General features: G+C 38.4%; 1 long non-coding RNA gene across 1 annotated transcript in view; it reads right to left on the bottom strand.

Annotated features, from left to right (window-relative positions):
- LOC118811976 overlaps window positions 1-16,648 on the bottom strand; it is a 32,511-nt gene extending 15,863 nt beyond the window's left edge. Inside the window, exons 1-2 of the long non-coding RNA XR_005007517.1 lie at window positions 16,463-16,648; window positions 3,381-3,602 (exon numbers count right to left, since the gene is read on the bottom strand). This is a non-coding gene — a long non-coding RNA (uncharacterized LOC118811976). The remainder of the gene's footprint in view (window positions 1-3,380; window positions 3,603-16,462) is intronic.
- Between the last annotated feature and the right edge of the window lie 242 nt (window positions 16,649-16,890).

Raw genomic sequence — 16,890 nt, 5'->3', positions numbered from 1 at the left:
AAACAAAATTGTTTACTAACTAAACAAAAGAAGAGTGAAAATATGGTTTGTAAGAGAAATAAAAATAAATGTCAAAATCTGAGATGTTTCCCTAAAGATGTCATTATTAAAGTCCTCTGCACACTTCCTCTCTCTCTCAACATCAACAACTCTTCTACACGTCTCCTCTCTAATGTCCTGCTAACACAGAAACATTTTATCTACAGCTTTTATATATTTTGAAAGCTAAATATTAATTCTGTAAATTCAGTAGTATTCATTCATTCTTCTCACCAGTAACCAAACAAGAAACAATATTTTAAGTATAAAATATCACTAAAGCAAAGCTTTCCGTCTTGGTGATTTTGTGCCCTGGTAAACCTGGAGGTCTGCAGCCTGACCCGAGCCTGACGAGGACGAGAAAATATTAGGTAAACATTTTTTCATGTACAGCGTCGAGCCCAGCTTGGACTGGTTTTAGAATGAGTGATTTTTATCTACACTGTAAAAACTAATTTGGAGTTTTAACTTAACTTAAAATAGTAAATAACCTGCCTTCATTTTTACTTTATTGTACTCCAAGTAATGAGTGAACACAATGTAACACTCATTGTTCTGTTCACTCACTATTTGATGTTCAATGAACTAAACATTGTAAAACAGGCTGTTTATTCACTTGTATAAGTTAAGATGATTATTGTTTTACAGTGGAGAAGATTTGCTTTTTTACAGAAATGTCAGGCACTTGGGCATTTTTTCACTTGCCCTGTCTATCACATCTTTCTCTCTCTAGTGCACAACTCTCTCTTTCTCTCTGTCTATCTCTTTGTCTCTCTAACGCACTACGCCCACTCTCTATCTCTCTCTCCCTCTCTCTGTTGTACTACGCTTTCACTCTCTCCCTCTATCACAGTACTCTCTGTCTCTGTTGTACTATGCTCCCTCTCTCTGTATCGTAATACACACTGTCTCTCTTTCTCTCTTTCTCTCTCTCCCTCTTAAATCCAGCAGAAGCTTACACAGTTAACACAGGGTCCCTTCTAGTCTTAGATTTATGACTTGAAGTCTTGATAAACTCCTCATGTAACTCGACATGTAACAGGCTAATTCAGTAACATTCAGAATTAGATCTTAAGTTGCACTGATTACTGAAAGAATCAGGGTAAAACTATGATGTACGAAGTAAAAAATGATACCTGAATGTCAGATAAAAGCTTCAAATGTCTGTGTGTGGGCCAGAGCTGAGTAGTATTAAACCCATTAGCTCAATGCTAAATGAACATGGAAAAAGTCACTGGGTTGCTATCAGAAATTAGCATTATTGTAGTTGTAAATAAACAAACAGCGCAGACTTCCACAATAAACACTGTTATACAATCATCTATGTGTCTGACAGACATTTATGATTATATGAATAAAAAATTAAAGTTTGAGGAATTATTAGTAAATCCCATTCTTCATTGTATGTTGGAGTATTTCACAGCTCTCTATAAAGGATTCACTGCTCTTGAGGTTTTTAACCTCAGTCCTCACTGCAAATAGACCTGTGTGATAATTATACACACAGTAAGCTTGTGGAGCGGTTTGAGTTTTAGTGATGTTTTATTGCACATGTTGTGCATATATAACCACCTACAGAGCACTGCTATTTAAAGCTGCCTTAAACATGCCATTTAAAGCCTTTAATGTGGACGGCTTTTAATTTTCAAGGATTCGTTTTTTCTAACTTTGTTTGACTAAAGATGCACTTGCAGACCTCAGTTCTCTAAGTGTCTGCAGAGTGTTGTAGGAGATTGGTGGAGAACTGATAGAGAAGTTCTAGTCATTTAAAAGAACCTCATCAGGTGGCAAACATTCAACAAGACTGGAGAGCCAAGAAGGATTTTATTACACTTTTATTTTTATGTTTGAAAACATTTCTTTAACAATAATTATATTATTCTAATATGTTCTAATCTGTATTGTTCTAATAATGTATTTCCTGTATCTCTACACTCTATCTAAGCTGCTCATCCTTCTGGGTCATAGGGGGGAACGATGGAGCCTATGCCAGCGGGATATTAGGCAGAAGGCAGGAAACACCCTGGACAGGTCAGCGGTCCATAACAGGGCAGACACACAGACATATACACTCACACCTAGGGGCATGTTCGCTTGTCCAATTGGCCTGACTCCATGTCTTTGGACTGTGGGAGGAAACCCACGCAGACACAGGGAGAGCATACAAATGCCACAAAGAAAGGGCGCTGGTGGCCCAATTTCTGCTCTCTTCATCATGTATCGTTCTGTGTCTGCAGCATAATTGAACAGTTTATACCTTTGCTATGAATTCTGGGTAATGTAGATCCTGGCTATCTAGGGTCTTTCTTGAGGAAGAACCGTTCTTTAAAGAGAACTTTTGTTTTCTTAAACGTTGATTTAAATGTATTGGATCTATGTCATTGAGGATTGAGGGTTGTTTGACAACGAAGAACTGACGTGCGTGAGAGAACTTTATTACAGTCAGGGAAAATTACAAACAGGCCGTGGTAACCAGAATAAAGGCAAAATCCAGTAAAGCATAAAAACCAGGAGACAAGCAGAAGGTCAAAGATCACAAAAACACCAAGAACAATGAGTAACAAGGCTTAGAATTGCAAAGAAAGATCTGGAAAGACTTCACAAAGACCCTAACAAAATACAGGACATACAGAGAGAGTAATGATAAAACAAGCTTCAGGTGAGCAGCCAGCAATTACAACTCAGAAGAGAGTGACCTCTGCAGACGAGGAGAGGAATCTCCAGCCTAGAATGTGACACGTTGCAAATTGGCAAGAAATTACTTTGTACTGAGAGTGATAGTTTCATGTACCCCTGTGATGTCATCTATTGCTGAGTCTCTAATGTTGCCTTCTTACCTTTATATTCAGTACACCACTCGCTTCAGTGTATGTACAGTTCAGGTTAAACCACTTCCTGCTCAAATGTGTCTACTGCTGTTTTTAAGTCTGACCTGGTAGCAGCAGCAGCAGCAGCTGTAACTCAGCTTGCTGAACATTTGGTCATGAGAAGGTACCATGATACACAGCTCTATTTGAGCTTTTAGCTTGCAGCTGGCATACTCTACCTGAGAGCAGGTATTCACATAAGATTTACCTTCTTCTTCTAGTTCTTGTTCATTTAAATCAAAGAAACAACTGTTAACCCCCTAAACTGCAGCCTTATTTTTATAATAATATTCATACATTTTTCATTAACTACTATGAATCTATTACATAAGTTATGTAGTTATGAAAGTGAGAAACTATTGGCCCATATACAGGCCCTTACAGTTTATAGGTTAGTACACACAAAGAAAGAGAGAGAGAGAGAGAGAGAGAGAGTGAGAGAGAGAGAGAGATAACCGTGCTGTTGTTTCTCACCTTGATGGAGTAGATGAGGGCTATGAGGCCCAGGCAGCAGAAGTTGATGTACAAGGTGCTGCAGAGGGACCAGACCAGGTAGTCATTGGGGGGGCTTTTCCCCCGCAGCGTCCATATTAACCAAAGTGGAGACGGCTGGCTTGCGAGCAGACTTGCAGCTCATGAGACCTTAGTGGACCGGGAGCACTGATTTCACTGCAGCCCTGGAAACCCTGATTCCAGCTTTTATATGTGGAGAGAGAGAGAGAAAGAGAGAGAGAGAGAGAGAGAGAGAGAGAGAGAGAGAGGTCTGTTATTATATGGAGAACAGGGCAGGGTGCTGCTCCCCTGCACACTGAGCTGATTCTGCTACAGAATTTTATTCATCAGAAATATTAACTGTGCTGCAGCATCTCACCTTCATTCCTGATCTTTAAATAAAACATTTAGTCCAATCACAATTTAGTTCAACAATATAATTGGTTTAGTCAAACTACTGTTTTACATCAAAATGTGGACACTAAAAATCTAAATATTGCTTTTTTTTCTGAAGAGTCAGTCCTAACAAGTTCATTAACTTGAAATGCCAGTAAAAAAGGGCCAAAACATGATATTTGATCTTTTACCTTATAAACTTTATTGTTTTCTTGTATCATATATTGTCTTTTTAAATATGATGTCTACGACACATTCCTAAAAAGATGGAACAGAGCATGTTTAGCTCTATGTTACATCACCTTTACTTTTAACAACACTTAACTTGGGGAATGAAGACACCAACTGATTCCGTTTTGAAAGTGGAATTTTTCCCATTGTTCCCTTTTAAAAAAGATGGTTCTTCAAGGGTTCTTCAGTAAAGAGATTGGTTTATATATATAATTAATGCTAAAATTCCTTACAGTTGCTAGCTATTTTGTGATTCTGAACCTGTAACCCAATTTCACTAATTGAGATTATTATTGAGTTGATCTTTGATTAATTATTTTATTATTTTTCTAAAAATATCATAACATTAGTAAATCCATATGTTCCCTTGAATCATGCTTAAACCTCATATAGTTTTTATTTTGAGTTATCATGTTTTCTTTCCCTTAGAAGCACAACTGTGTAAGTCTGTAACTTTGGATGACTATATTCATGGAAAATGCCATACTTCAAGCATAATAGAGGTTCTGCCATAAATATCTACAGAAATATCAATAGCAACTAGATAATGTACTGAGCATATCCTTTACTCTATACTATGTAACTTCTTTCCAGTTAAGCATTGTTTGTGTGATTAACTTTGTAATTATGTTCTTTTCCTAAGAAATGTCATCTCCTCTTTCTAGTAATCATGTTTCTTTCAGATGTAAGATTGTGAGAGGTTTCAAGTAGCTTTATGTAACCATAGTGTGAAATTAGAATACTTTTCTAGTAATAAGTGACCCTTTATTAAAGATATCACTTGCTTGATTGTGTGTATAATTATCACAGTCTGATCGATTGATCACTGTCCAGGAAAACCCTAACCTGAGATGAACCTAAAGTAGGTTGTGTTTATGGAGTTAGGGGGAAATTGACCACTGAGTGGCCTTCTCCCACTACAGTTTGTGTGTATGTTTTTTTCAACATATTATTTCTATTACTGTTTATTTTTTGTTGTTTTTGTATTTAACTCATATTTTATACTCTCTTTTGTATATTTACATAAATGTGTATGCTAATGGCACCTTTTGGAGATGCAACACAATTTCATTGTTCACTAACAATGAAAAGAAATGACTTGACTAATATCAACATGAAGCCCCTCAGTATGAGAGGCCATTTAGGCCAAAATTCTAACTTACCTCTCACACCCACTTTTAAACCTCTCACACTCACTATCAAACTCGCTCGCACTCACTATCAAACTCTCTCACACTCACTATCAAACTCTCACACTCACTATCAAACTCGCTCGCACTCACTCTCAAACCCTCTCACACTCACTATCAAACTCTCTCACACTCACTATCAAACTCTCACACTCACTATCAAACTCGCTCGCACTCACTATCAAACCCTCTCACACTCACTATCAAACTCGCTCGCACTCACTATCAAACCCTCTCACACTCACTATCAAACTCGCTCACACTCACTATCAAACTCTCTCACACACACTATCAAACTCGCTCGCACTCACTATCAAACTCTCTCACACTATCAAACTTGCTCACACTCACTATCAAACTCTCTCACACTATCAAACTCGCTCGCACTCACTATCAAACTCTCTCACACTCACTACCAAACTCTCTCACACTCACTATCAAACTCTCACACTCACTATCAAACTCTCTCACACTCGCTATCAAACCTCTCACACTCACTATCAAACTCTCTCACACTCGCTATCAAACCTCTCACACTTGCTATCAAACTCGCTCACACTCACTATCAAACTCGCTCACACTCACTATCAAACTCTCTCACACTATCAAACTCGCTCACACTCACTATCAAACTCTCTCACACTATCAAACTCGCTCGCACTCACTATCAAACTCTCTCACACTCACTACCAAACTCTCACACTCACTATCAAACTCGCTCACACTCACTATCAAACTCTCTCACACTATCAAACTCGCTCGCACTCACTATCAAACTCTCTCACACTCACTACCAAACTCTCACACTCACTATCAAACTCTCACACTCACTATCAAACTCGCTCGCACTCACTATCAAACTCTCACACTCACTATCAAACTCGCTCGCACTCACTATCAAACCCTCTCACACTCACTATCAAACTCGCTCACACTCACTATCAAACTCTCTCACACACACTATCAAACTCGCTCACACTCACTATCAAACTCTCTCACACTTTCAAACTCGCTCACACTCACTATCAAACTCTCTCACACTATCAAACTCGCTCGCACTCACTATCAAACTCTCTCACACTCACTACCAAACTCTCTCACACTCACTATCAAACTCTCACACTCACTATCAAACTCTCTCACACTCGCTATCAAACCTCTCACACTCACTATCAAACTCTCTCACACTCGCTATCAAACCTCTCACACTTGCTATCAAACTCGCTCACACTCACTATCAAACTCTCTCACACTCACTATCAAACCCTCTCACACTCACTATCAAACTCGCTCACACTCACTATCAAACTCTCTCACACTATCAAACTCGCTCACACTCACTATCAAACTCTCTCACACTATCAAACTCGCTCGCACTCACTATCAAACTCTCTCACACTCACTACCAAACTCTCACACTCACTATCAAACTCTCACACTCACTATCAAACTCGCTCACACTCACTATCAAACTCTCTCACACTCGCTATCAAACCTCTCACACTCACTATCAAACTCTCTCACACTCGCTATCAAACCTCTCACACTTGCTATCAAACTCGCTCACACTCACTATCAAACTCTCTCACACTCACTATCATACTCTCTCACACTCGCTATCAAACCTCTCACACTCACTATCAAACTTGCTCGCACTCACTATCAAACTCTCTCACACTCACTATCAAACTCGCTCACACTCACTATCATACTCTCTCACACTCGCTATCAAACTGTAAGGCATTCTTGATAGTGAGTGTGAGAGAGCTTGATAGAGTGTATGAGAGAACTTGATGGTCACGGTTTCTGATTGGCCTAGAGAGTTATCATTTAAATTAGCAGTTTCTGATTCGCTCATAGTCAAATATTTTTATTTCAAATATTTTATTTATCCAAATGTAAAAAGTTCTATCACTTTAACGTGAAATAAACGTGTAGAGGGCACGTGTGGTCACAGAAGCTCAAAAATCAGGCGATCGTGGTCAAAAATTGATAAAGACAGAAAAGATCGAGTGTTGAGAGGATAGCCTAGTCCGGCATTTGGGGAGGCAACATTACGTTTAATAGGTGTTTGTATATTTAGTGCAGCTATTCTATCAGCAAAAAACTGAAAATGATGTGGGGAAGAGACTCTACAGGACTCCCGCCACCTAACAGCGAAATCAAAGAGGAATGGACGTCACTCCGCCCAGTAATGATGAGATAAGTTAATTGTAATGTCGCGTCGTCAGATGTGAACTTCGTCATAGTGACTGTGTTACAGCTCCAGACCTAACAATTAAAGCTGTGAGCTGTGCGCTGTCCTGTGTTCATATTGTTCATATAATACTGTGGCGGCTCCGCTTTTGTGAAGGTGCTTTAGAGGCGCGTCATGCAGAGCTACTATTATTATTAATATTATTATTAAGCTTAAATGATAACAGCAAAGGCCTTGTGTGGTTGCACAGCTGATGACTTGTATAACTGTGATTATTATTGTATAAATTTATGGTAAACATTTTCCTGTCCCAACTTTTTTGTAGCATGTTGCAGGCATCATATTTTGAAAGAGCAACTATTTACAAAAACCAATAAATTTCATAAGGTAAAACATCAAATATTGTGTTGTTGTACTGTTTTAAATTTAACACAGGCCAAACAGAATTTACTAATCACTGCTTTCTGTTTTTATTTGGATTTCACAAACTGTCCCAACTTTTTGGGAATTTGGATTTGAAGTTTTTTTTCCATCTTTGACCCAGAATTAAGAAACATCTGTTTTGACAGTACAGCACAGTTACGATCAGGAATCAAAGGAAATGTCTAGTTAATGCTGAAAATAATGATCAGATCACAGTTATGGAATATACTGCACATTAAAGCATTATTCAGTATTTCATTCAACTGCAAGAGCAGGATGGCTGCACTGAAGTGACAGACAGAATTAGACAAAGATACGGCATGACCCAGTTTCATAGCTTTAGAGGGCTCCTCATTTTGACTCTTTAACCACTTAGACAAAAAGGAGTTGCTAACCAATTTACAGTTTATGAGAAATTTGGCAGCAAGTTTTTTTTGTTTGCTTTCTGTACTAAATGTGCATTTATTTCATTCTTCTGAAATATGTGGGTGAGAGAGAACATTGGCTTGTGAAAGTGAGTGTAAGAGAGAGCAGACAAGTTCATGAGTATGACTGCCTGTGAGGTCAGTTTTTCCTCAGCTTTAAATCCCCAGTGGAGCAGCACTTTAGGTTGTGAGTGTGCTCATACAGTTCTCATGAGAGAGCAGCGAAGAGTGAATGTGTATCAAAATGTCTTTACTGAGGCTTTAAAATACAGCCAGAGAGGTATAACACAAAGCAGCACAGCCTCTACTACAGGAGTGACTCCTGACCTCTCTTTCTGTTAGGCAGACTTGACTTTTGACTCATGAGACTCATGCCATTCAGTCTAAGCTCACACTCCCATTTTTACAGAATGACCTACAGATGAATCAAAAGGTTCATAAAGTTTCCTACTACTGCTTAGCTCTGAATGAAAACAGAACTTAACTGTTTTTAGTCTGTCCTCCTCTAAAGGCTTAAATGAAAATGACTCTTTGCATCATCTCACATAATGCGACAGAACAGTATTTTAGGGGTAAGTTAAGCAAAAATCTAATTGTATTAAATATGAGATAATACTTTATACAATAAAATATTTCAATTGTTGGTTTTATATTAAATTGTTGTAGCGTTGCTGTAGAAACAGATCAGATCTGAACATGGTCAAGATATAACTTTGTTTTGTAATATTTGAGATGGAATTTCAGTGACTGTGTATACAGACATTTAAAAAGATTCCTAAATAAATCTAATGTGGTCATTCCTGGGCCAGAAAGAGACCTAAATTTCTTTCTTTCTTCAAATACTGTTGTTAGCAACATGCTGAATTTTAGTGTTTTTGTTCTTTCAACTTTAGCAAAAAAGGACGGGGTCAGAGGCCCCTGATTCAAAAGAGTAATATTTAGCTTCTAAAAGAAAAAAACATACACTTCATATTTCAAAACTCTTGAAATATCTTAGTATTTTTAAAGCAGGTGTGCACTAGATTATGGCATTTATGGGTTGATTATAAAAATAATGAATGGAAAAAATGGGAAATCCTAGCACTCATTTGCCAGAAGGCAGGAAACACCCTGGACAGGTTACCAGTCCAGCACAGGGCAGACACATAGACATACACATTCACACACACACACACACACACACACACACACACACACACACACACATACACACTCACACACACACACTCACACCTAGGGCCAATTTAGCATCTCCAGTTGGCCTAACTGTATGTCTTTGGACTGTGGGAGGAAACCAGAATGTACATCTTGATGTAAATGATAATATGGATGTAGGTCAGGTGGTCTTAGATCCTGAGGCGTGGAAGAGCTGAGAGAGGTTGAGTTCTCAAACTGAGTTTGTATGTGAGTAGATGTGAGTGGTGTAAGTAGCTGTATTCAATCTTGGAGGAAGCAGCCACAGCAGATGCTCCTCCCTGAGTATACACATGCACTGTTCTGTAAAACAGGAAAAGAGGTTAAAAAAAGAGACCAAATAACATGTTTCCTCTTTAATGCATTTTGTAGCTGCTAGTAAAAAGAAGTATGCAACTGATAGAGACTTTAGTGATACAAAAGTGTTGAACAGAGGGGGCGAGAGTGTGAGTAACACATTGAGTGAGTCACTGGCGCAAAACAATGAAATCTCCCCCACCAAGCTAAAACAGAGTGTCTGAATGAAATGAAGACACACCACGTGCACAGTGAGCTTGTCTGACAGCCAACAGCCAAAACAAATTTGTGGTAAATATTTTTATGTCCATTAAAAGCAACAGAACCCAGGAATGAAGCACTGGACCTGCACTGCTTTTAAAAATTAACCTACGTATCGCCACATGCAGGTCAGACAAAATGTACTTTGCTGTATTTCAGTCACAAAGAGTAGAACAAAACCTGCTTCTGTAAAGGAAAGGAAACTGAAATATATATGTTGCCTCAGAGACCCAAAATACCACATCACCTAGAAATGAAACTAAAGAAAACACAGAAAGAACACAAAACATTTTTGTATTCTATTATAATGTTATTATGTTCTCTTTTATAGTTGTTGTGTTCTCTTTTAATGATAAACAGTATGAACTGGAAAGGTTTTACAAATAAAAAAAAATGGAAGAACAAAATGATGAATGTTATTTTGTATAAAGAAATGAATTATTGTGACAACATCTATCATTTTCTAGGTGGGGGTCACACATACAAAGTTCAAATGTTTTCAAGTTTTGTACGATGCACTTTGACTAAGTCAAACTAGCCTTTCCGTCCATGTTGGAGGAACTACCAGACACCAAGGAAGCTGAAAACTGGCAAAAAACCCACTGCCACTCTGTTAAACGATGCAGGCAGAAGTTTATTAACGGTACTATTTACAGCCCAATGTTACGATGCAATGACTGTGAGAAAGGTCTATCACAGCTCGTGCACACGCTGCAGGCAGCAGCCCCTCCCCTGTGCACCCTTTCAGGCAATGCATTGGCGAATAAACACCCCTCTTTGCCAACAACAGCATGCACAACAAAGACAAGTAAACAGAAGACAAATATTAATTATGGTGATTGTGGCAAAAGGATTCCATTTTTACTTCATCAGTCCGCAGCACTTGTTTCCAAAATATCTCTGGCTTATCTAGACATTTGCATACTTCAGACTTTTGATTTCTGTACTGATGCCATAGGTAAGATTTTCCTTCTGATGACTCTTCTATGCAGATCATGTTTATACAAGCAACACTGCACAGTAGAATGGTGCACCACCCCTAATATGCCAGCTAAACCTTCCTGCAGATCTGTTATATGGGGATATTGCTTTGCCTTCCAGCCAGTATACAAGCAGTTAAATATGATTGTTTCCTTGTTCTCCCAGATCTTGCCTTGACAGTTTTCTTTAATTGTTATTTCTTAGTGACATCCTTTCAGTCCTTTCAAACTGGCACCTACACAACATCACTGGACAGCTCAGCAGGCTTGGAGGAGACGCTTTTTTCCACTCCTGCCTATGAACGGCTGTGGGATCACAGTGGATCAAACTTGACAATAACTGTTCTAGTGGCAAAATGGCTACTGGTGTGTTATAGCATAGATTGTCAGTTGTACTTCTCAGATATGTCACAGAGAGGTGTATCACAGTGCACAATAACCTTAATTAGGCTTTGTTTTGGAACCGAAAATCTGCTGTTAGTGTCTTACAAATTGTTAACCCAAGAAGTGGTAAACACAAGTATATAAATAAACAAAAATAATCAAAACTTTGGGGACGCTAAATGATTAGCCCTTTAATGGGCAGCTTAACTGCATGTTAACACACATTTTACATTGTAATTTCATGCATAGGGGATCACAAATCCAATTCCAACTCCAACATTGTTTCATTCATATCATTATTTTTCCACTGAAACTGTTTCAAAAATGCCAAAATATACAGGATTATGATTAATCACACTCTTTTGTCATTGTGTTTTTTGTTTAGGTTACCTCATGTTTTGGGGCTGTTCTCATTCATGTATTCTCTGTTTGTTTTTCTATCTAGTGGGTGCGTTATACTTGTGGTGCGTTATTTTCAGTGTCACTGCTGCTTAATCTTAAACAGGCAGCTTGATCAGCCTGTAGATGTTCATAATTTCTGATCTAAGTTGCAAATTACAATTAATTCCAAAACAAATGAAATATTTTTCAGTGTAAAACAAGTTGAAGCAATTAACCCCCAAATGTCTGTTGTAAAGGTATTTTACTGTGCTTATGTTAAAGGATTAAATTTAAGTTTTAGCTTTGTGATTGGTCACATCTTTCACTCTGGAGCTTTATCGTTTTATTTTAGAGCACATTAAAGTGGAAAAGTGCATAAAAAAGGGAACAACAAAGCCTGACAAAACATCTGTTTCTGTGGTCTAAGTAATCAGTGTTTTACTGGGTACTGTTGCATGTAAAGATACATGCAATGATACAGAAGGAACAATATGTGGTGAAGCTGCTCTACCCACCTCTGAAAAACACATAGACACTATAAAACCCTTACTACAGGAACAGAACAAATCATTTCTCAAGAATTCATCCTGTGGTTAAAACATTTATGCGGTTTTGTGCAGAACATGACCAGGTGGGTGGTGATGGTTGTTATATAGTGACGCGGTTCCTGTTTTTTTTAAGTAAGTTTTGTGTAAGTAAGTAAACACCTGGCTTATAAAAACTTTTTATATATTTTCTACACACAAACAGTTCTCTTTACCACAGTATAAAAATGTTTAAACCTTTTTGATTGATCATAATTTCTGCAAGATTTGTGCCTCTATATCTCATATTTATGCATCTCACTGATGAAAACCCGTTTGTGAACCTTTAGAACAGTGATGAATAAGACAGATTCAGGGGTCAAATACACACATTCAATTGACTAAAATTTAAAGCTGCTGAAGAATTTCTTGGGCCACCATCAGTCCACAGTCAGGCAAACAGCTTACAGGTGAAATTCAGCATGGTTGCTACTTTCCCAGCAGTGCATATCAATAATAAAGAGCTCTGGAGTCCCAACTAAAGATCTCCGCAGGCTTCTCAGGTCTGTGCGAGTCACCACAGAGGAAACCGCAGTTCCATCCAAACAAGTCTATAAATACACCTACACCGCTGCTCATTTCTTTGTTTATTTATCAGCGACAGAACTATGCAGAAGAAAAGTTTGCAGCTGCTACTTTTTATTTAGCATTAGGATTTAGACATCAACAAAATGTGCGCTGATTCTGCAGTGTTGATTGTCGTATAAACAAAATTGTTTACTAACTAAACAAAAGAAGAATGAAAATATGGTTTGTAAGAGAAATAAAAATAAATGTCAAAATCTGAGATGTTTCCCTAAAGATGTCATTATTAAAGTCCTCTGCACACTTCCTCTCTCTCTCAAAATCAACAGCTCTTCTACACGTCTCCTCTCTAATGTCCTGCTAACACAGAAACATTTTATCTACAGCTTTTATATATTTTGAAAGCTAAATATTCATTCTGTAAATTCAGTAGTATTCATTCATTCTTCTCACCAGTAACCAAACAAGAAACAATATTTTAAGTATAAAATATCACTAAAGCAAAGCTTTCCGTCTTGGTGATTTTGTGCCCTGGTAAACCTGGAGGTCTGCAGCCTGACCCGAGCCTGACGAGGACGAGAAAATATTAGGTAAACATTTTTTCATGTACAGCGTCGAGCCCAGCTTGGACTGGTTTTAGAATGAGTGATTTTTATCTACACTGTAAAAACTAATTTGGAGTTTTAACTTAACTTAAAATAGTAAATAACCTGCCTTCATTTTTACTTTATTGTACTCCAAGTAATGAGTGAACACAATGTAACACTCATTGTTCTGTTCACTCACTATTTGATGTTCAATGAACTAAACATTGTAAAACAGGCTGTTTATTCACTTGTATAAGTTAAGATGATTATTGTTTTACAGTGGAGAAGATTTGCTTTTTTACAGAAATTTCAGGCACTTGGGCATTTTTTCACTTGCCCTGTCTATCACCCCATCTTTCTCTCTCTAGTGCACAACTCTCTCTTTCTCTCTGTCTATCTCTCTGTCTCTCTAACACACTACGCCCACTCTCTATCTCTCTCTCCCTCTCTCTGTTGTACTACGCTTTCACTCTCTCCCTGTATCGCAATATGCTCTGTCTCTCTTTCTCTTTTCTCTCTCTCTCTCTCTCCCTCTATCACAGTACTCTCTGTCTCTGTTTTACTATGCTCCCTCTCTCTGTATCATAATACACACTGTCTCTCTTTCTCTCTCTCCCTCTTAAATCCAGCAGAAGCTTACACAGTTAACACAGGGTCCCTTCTAGTCTTAGATTTATGACTTGAAGTCTTGATAAACTCCTCATGCAACTCGACATGTAACAGGCTAATTCAGTAACATTCAGAATTAGATCTTAAGTTGCACTGATTACTGAAAGAATCAGGGTAAAACTATGATGTACGAAGTAAAAAATGATACCTGAATGTCAGATAAAAGCTTCAAATGTCTGTGTGTGGGCCAGAGCTGAGTAGTATTAAACCCATTAGCTCAATGCTAAATGAACATGGAAAAAGTCACTGGGTTGCTATCAGAAATTAGCATTATTGTAGTTGTAAATAAACGAACAGCGCAGACTTCCACAATAAACACTGTTATACAATCATCTATGTGTCTGACAGACATTTATGATTATATGAATAAAAAATTAAAGTTTGAGGAATTATTAGTAAATCCCATTCTTCATTGTATGTTGGAGTATTTCACAGCTCTCTATAAAGGATTCACTGCTCTTGAGGTTTTTAACCTCAGTCCTCACTGCAAATAGACCTGTGTGATAATTATACACACAGTAAGCTTGTGGAGCGGTTTGAGTTTTAATGATGTTTTATTGCACATGTTGTGCATATATAACCACCTACAGAGCACTGCTATTTAAAGCTGCCTTAAACATGCCATTTAAAGCCTTTAATGTGGACGGCTTTTAATTTTCAAGGATTCGTTTTTTCTAACTTTGTTTGACTAAAGATGCACTTGCAGACCTCAGTTCTCTAAGTGTCTGCAGAGTGTTGTAGGAGATTGGTGGAGAACTGATAGAGAAGTTCTAGTCATTTAAAAGAACCTCATCAGGTGGCAAACATTCAACAAGACTGGAGAGCCAAGAAGGATTTTATTACACTTTTATTTTTATGTTTGAAAACATTTCTTTAACAATAATTGTATTATTCTAATATGTTCTAATCTGTATTGTTCTAATAATGTATTTCCTGTATCTCTACACTCTATCTAAGCTGCTCATCCTTCTGGGTCATAGGGGGGAACGATGGAGCCTATGCCAGCGGGATATTAGGCAGAAGGCAGGAAACACCCTGGACAGGTCAGCGGTCCATAACAGGGCAGACACACAGACATATACACTCACACCTAGGGGCATGTTCGCTTGTCCAATTGGCCTGACTCCATGTCTTTGGACTGTGGGAGGAAACCCACGCAGACACAGGGAGAGCATACAAATGCCACAAAGAAAGGGCGCTGGTGGCCCAATTTCTGCTCTCTTCATCATGTATCGTTCTGTGTCTGCAGCATAATTGAACAGTTTATACCTTTGCTATGAATTCTGGGTAATGTAGATCCTGGCTATCTAGGGTCTTTCTTGAGGAAGAACCGTTCTTTAAAGAGAACTTTTGTTTTCTTAAACGTTGATTTAAATGTATTGGATCTATGTCATTGAGGATTGAGGGTTGTTTGACAACGAAGAACTGACGTGCGTGAGAGAACTTTATTACAGTCAGGGAAATTACAAACAGGCCGTGGTAACCAGAATAAAGGCAAAATCCAGTAAAGCATAAAAACCAGGAGACAAGCAGAAGGTCAAAGATCACAAAAACACCAAGAACAATGAGTAACAAGGCTTAGAATTGCAAAGAAAGATCTGGAAAGACTTCACAAAGACCCTAACAAAATACAGGACATACAGAGAGAGTAATGATAAAACAAGCTTCAGGTGAGCAGCCAGCAATTACAACTCAGAAGAGAGTGACCTCTGCAGACGAGGAGAGGAATCTCCAGCCTAGAATGTGACACGTTGCAAATTGGCAAGAAATTACTTTGTACTGAGAGTGATAGTTTCATGTACCCCTGTGATGTCATCTATTGCTGAGTCTCTAATGTTGCCTTCTTACCTTTATATTCAGTACACCACTCGCTTCAGTGTATGTACAGTTCAGGTTAAACCACTTCCTGCTCAAATGTGTCTACTGCTGTTTTTAAGTCTGACCTGGTAGCAGCAGCAGCAGCAGCTGTAACTCAGCTTGCTGAACATTTGGTCATGAGAAGGTACCATGATACACAGCTCTATTTGAGCTTTTAGCTTGCAGCTGGCATACTCTACCTGAGAGCAGGTATTCACATAAGATTTACCTTCTTCTTCTAGTTCTTGTTCATTTAAATCAAAGAAACAACTGTTAACCCCCTAAACTGCAGCCTTATTTTTATAATAATATTCATACATTTTTCATTAACTACTATGAATCTATTACATAAGTTATGTAGTTATGAAAGTGAGAAACTATTGGCCTATATACAGGCCCTTACAGTTTATAGGTTAGTACACACAAAGAAAGAGAGAGAGAGAGAGAGAGAGAGAGAGAGATAACCTTGCTGTTGTTTCTCACCTTGATGGAGTAGATGAGGGCTATGAGGCCCAGGCAGCAGAAGTTGATGTACAAGGTGCTGCAGAGGGACCAGACCAGGTAGTCATTGGGGGGGCTTTTCCCCCGCAGCGTCCATATTAACCAAAGTGGAGACGGCTGGCTTGCGAGCAGACTTACAGCTCATGAGACCTTAGTGGACCGGGAGCACTGATTTCACTGCAGCCCTGGAAACCCTGATTCCAGCTTTTATATGTGGAGAGAGAGAGAGAAAGAGAGAGAGAGAGAGAGAGAGAGAGAGAGAGAGAGAGAGGTCTGTTATTATATGGAGAACAGGGCAGGGTGCTGCTCCCCTGCACACTGAGCTGATTCTGCTACAGAATTTTATTCATCAGAAATATTAACTGTGCTGCAGCATCTCACCTTCATTCCTGATCTTTAAATAAAACATT

This window comes from Colossoma macropomum, unplaced genomic scaffold (assembly GCF_904425465.1).
Source record: "Colossoma macropomum unplaced genomic scaffold, Colossoma_macropomum, whole genome shotgun sequence".
Taxonomy (NCBI): Eukaryota; Metazoa; Chordata; class Actinopteri; order Characiformes; family Serrasalmidae; genus Colossoma; species Colossoma macropomum.
Note: the sequence above shows the minus strand (reverse complement) of the source record. Positions and strands in the feature narration are given on the sequence as shown.